At 39.2% G+C, this 4,757-nt stretch overlaps 1 pseudogene; it reads left to right on the top strand.

The window, feature by feature from the left end:
• Positions 1-3,123: 3,123 nt before the first annotated feature.
• On the top strand, positions 3,124-4,095 carry LOC114221441 (olfactory receptor 11G2-like; annotated as a pseudogene).
• The last annotated feature ends 662 nt before the right edge of the window (positions 4,096-4,757 follow it).

The raw sequence follows: 4,757 nt of genomic DNA on the forward strand, positions 1-4,757 counted from the left end.
TTAGAGATACAGAGAGAGAGGGAGAGAGAGAGAGAGCATGAGCAGGGTGAGAGGCAGAGGGAGAGGGAGAAGCAGGCTTCCTGCTGAGCTAGAAGTCTGATGTGGGGCTCGATCCCAGGACCTTGGGACCATGACCTGAGCCGAAGGCCAAAGCTTAACCATCTGAGCCACCCAGGCACCCCTCTGTGCTATTTTAGAATTAGAAAATTGAAGGGAGTAAGCCCACAGATATATACATTTTAATAAAGTCACCCACAGATTGTTTTCTTATGTTTATCAAAAGGTAAATATTTGATTCAATTAATCACATTATTATTCTCCAAACAACCTTCTTTTTTTTGGTGGATCAGATATTAAAGGTGTTTACTTAAAAGTCCAGATGGGTGTTCCTGATTGACAGGCAATTGTTTTTCGAATGATGATTCTGGAACTCAGGCTGTTTTCCATCCTTGGCTTCATCATTTTCAAAACTCAGCTTCCTAGGTCAACATGCTTAATTATATCAGAGATCATCAAGGACCATGCCTGGGTAAAGCTTAAAGTGTTGCTCTTCAGTTTTAATTACATTCTGCTGACTAGGACACAGTCACATGAGCATACCTATCTACAAGGAAGGCTTAGAAAAAATGTATCCTTGACTTGAAGAAGGGGAAATGAATTTGTCTCTATCATACAATCAGTGTCTTAACTTCTTAGTTGGCCAACATCTATTCTATTTGATCTACATGTGGAATTAAGGAGTTTGAAAAGGAGATTGGTAGCTCTGTGGATGTTTAATAGGCTCATTCTGGATATAGTGGACAAGATCTTTAAACTGCCATTTGGACAACAGGAATGAGAGACTCTAGGTCTAACAAAGCTTGAGAGTGATGGTGCATCTCATGTCAAAAAATTTTGTTAGCTAAGAAGTAATTTATTAAGTTCAGGAGCAGGAACTCTGTAGGGAATAATGCTGTGATAGTTTGGAATATGTATGTGTATGTGCATGCGTGTGTGTGTGTGTGGGGATTGCACATATGAGTGTGTGCACATTCATGTAACTTTTATCTCCAATATGATAATCATTGAAGATGAAACATGACCCGGTCTGTATGATGCCACCTTAATTGCCTCCATTGCTCCTGGGTTTGAGGTCTCTGGAGATAGTCTTCAGAGTCTGGAAGGGATGAGTAATGAGGAATGGAGAGATTTGTGCCTTGCTCTATTCTCTGAGTAAAACCTGAAAGGAGTCTTTGTAAAGAAAGGAACCAAAAAATGTTCCACCAAGGAGGTGACACCTCTAACTCCTGGGCTGCACTGGGATAAGTAGGTCTGGGTACATGGAACAATGACTTCTTTCCTATGTCTCAATGTCCATTTTGTTTTATGTATTGATAGGAAAAGGAGCAAAAAATTTCATGTTTATTTTCCTTTACAAATACCATTTCTGTTACATAAACCATATTAGACATGGGATTAAGGAAATTTTTTGTCAAATTATCATCTTGTCTTTGCAGGTCATCTTCAAAAGAACTGTATTCTTAGCTGATAGGAAAATGGGAAAAGTTTTCTTTAACACCGTGGCAATAATTTAGACGACTCTCTTGTTTACCATTCTCTTTCACACAGGTGACAGCATAGCAAATCAACACCCATTGTGTGTGGCTTGTAGGAGGGGAAAACTTTGTAAATGGAAGCTAATTTAGTTAATGAAATATAATACTCAAGGACAATCAGAAGAGAGCTGGAGTATGACTGTGGCAAATTGAATGTGCGGTCTCTCTTTTCTGTGTCTTCTTGGCTCCTTAGCAGCATTTAATTGCCTCTGATGATTTTAAAGACCAGGAGGTTAGTTTTCCACCTTCGCACATCTCTTGAATCCATTCCTGGTATCTCTTTGCTTATACATTACCCTAGGTCAGTTTCTTCATGCTTTTTCCTTGGACTGTTGAAATAGCTTTCTAATAGTTCCTTGCTAAATTCATTACCCTCTAATTGAGAAATTGTCTTACAAATGTAGCTTCCATAAACCTTTGATTCTTTTAGTCTTCTACTAGACTAGCACCAGTTGTTTTCCACTGATTACTAAATTAAGCCTGAACTAGGCTGGCAGTCTGCCACATGGCCCCATCTTTGAAATTTTTATCTTGCCATTCCTTTACAAGTACTCTAATTTCCACTCTTTTGGACTTTTCTCTAAACATAAGTCTTGTATCCAAATCTTTTCACATTATTATTATTATATGCTATTAATGTTCTGCCTTCATTGCTGCCCTTTTGCTAAGGTTCATCTCTCTTTTCAAAAGCCTTTCCTTATTTTTTCCAACTGAGTATAATCTTGTCTTATATGACAAGAAAATATTTTTTTTCTAATTTTTTTAAAAAAGATTTTATTTATTTGACAGAGAGAGACACAGAGAGGGAACACAAGCAGGGGGAGTGGGAGAGGGAGAAACAGTCTTCCTGAGGAGCAGGGAGCCTGATGCGGGGCTTGATCCCAGGACCCCGGGATCATGACTTGAGCCAAAGGCAGATGCCTAACGACTGAGCCACTCAGGCGCCCCGACAAGAAAATATTTTGTTTTGATTTATCATACACTGTTGTTACTGTGTCAGTGGCAGCACCATGATATGGGTGGAGGGATGCTAACATCACTCCAAATTCTGCATCAGCTCTCCATGAAGTTGCCACACTAAACATAAAATCTAAGTAAAAAGTTTCCTTTCTATGCAGATGAGGGTCCAAGGTAGATCTCCTTAGCTCTCTTCCAAACAGATTTAAGCTCCTAAACTTCCTTTATGTAGAAATTTTGGAGCCACGAATGTATTGTTTGAAGTTGTTTTGAACAAAAGATATTTGACATAAGCTCCAAAGAGCAGGTACTCTACATTTTTATTTATCATCTTTTTCCTATCTCCTAGAAGAGTACCTGGCAATAATATGTGCAAAATAAATGTTTATTGAATAAATAAGGGAGGAAGGAGATGAAGAAGAAAGAACAACTCATGCTTCCAAAGGAAGCAAGCCAATTCACAAGCCTGAATTGAGGAAAATAAACATATATCTCTTTACCAGGAAGAAGAAAATTAGTGTAAATATTTCTGTGTTTCTTACTGTCTCTGTCACTTCCACAGGTCAGACTAATGAGGACCTTGGAGACTACTAATATCTCTGGGTCTGTGAGTGAGTTTTGGGATATCCTTGGGATTTCCCTGTCACAGAGACATCCAGGTCCTCCTCTTTGTCATCTTCTCCCTCATCTACCTTCTGACTCTCATGGGGAACACATCCATCATCTGTGCCGTGTGTTCAAGCCGGAAACTCCACACACCCATGTACATCCTCCTGGCCAACTTCTCTTTCCTGAAGATCTGCTATGTCAGTTCTGATGTGCCTAAAATGTTGGCCAACATCATCTCCCAGACCAAAAGCATCTCCTATGCTGGCTGCCTGCTCCAGTTCTACTTCTTTTTTTCCATGTGTGCTGCTGAGGCCTTATTTCTCTCAGTGATGTCTTTTGATTGATTTCTTGCCATTTGTAGACCTTTGCGGTATCCCCCCATAATGACCCACCGCTTATGTGCTTGGTTAGTGGTCTTCTGCTGGACAGGGGGCTTTCTCTGCTTACTGACTCCTTTGACTCTAATCTCTCAGGTGCCTTTCTGTGGTCCAAACACCATTGACCATTTTCTCTGTGATCTTGCACCTTTGCTGGCAATGTCCAGTGCTTCAGTATCTGGAATTACTCTGATCTGTGGTATCATTAGCTCTCTCATCATCTTTCTCCCCTTCCTGTACATCCTTGGCACTTACTTCTGTGTCCTGAGTGTGGTGATGCAAGTGGCTCCGGGCTCAGGAAGGCATAAGGCTTCTCTACTTGTGCCTCCCACCTTGCTGTGGCATGTCTGTTCTATGGCTCAGTCATGGTGATGTATGTTAGCCCAGGTCCTGGGGACTATCCTGGGATGCAGAAATTTGTGACCTTGTTCTATTCTTTGGCAACCCCATTCTTTAATCCCCTGATTTACAACTTCAGGAACAAAGATATGAAGGAGGTTCTGAAGAAAATTCTGAATGTGTTATTGCGGGAAATCTCTAAAGGATTCAAAAGTTGAATTTCATATACTGCATCATTAATGATTCAGGAGGATGGAATATAATGAAACAGATGAGATTACGCTTTTTTCTCTTCATTTGACTTTATTTTCATATACTGGGAAGATGATTTTTTAAAATTCATCACACTCATGATTTAAATCTTAGGAAGTTGTTGCTGTTATGTTCCAGATATGTCTGTACCTTAGATAGACTTTATTTTGAAATACAACTTAATAAGATTTTCCTGTATTTCTCTATGACTCAGTTTCTAGTTTCTCTTTTGGTTTTCATTACATACTACTTGATGTATTTCAAGATTTCCAAATTCTGCTTTCATCAGAGCCAGTTTTGTTTTTTGTTTGTTTGTTTTTAGAGCATAGCAAATGTTGAATGTGTTGCAAACACATGCATAATTAACAAACAATCACACATAGTTAACCAGATTTAAAAAAAAAAACCCTCAACATCAGGGACAGTTTTAAAGCACTGCTTTGGTATATTCCATAATTCCAAGTATAGTTTTGGACACCAACTAGGGTACTTAGTAAGGTTATATTGACTTGATTGACTCTCACATTTTGCCAATGCTTTCACTTTAGGAGGTAGGTCTAATCCTCCATATGCAGACACATGAAAGTTACTTAATACTCCACATAAGCCAAAGAACTATAGACTTTTG

This window comes from Eumetopias jubatus, unplaced genomic scaffold (genome assembly GCF_037043125.1).
Source record: "Eumetopias jubatus isolate StellerSeaLion01/CBP00866 unplaced genomic scaffold, mEumJub1_p1.0 scaffold_7, whole genome shotgun sequence".
NCBI lineage: Eukaryota > Metazoa > Chordata > Mammalia > Carnivora > Otariidae > Eumetopias > Eumetopias jubatus.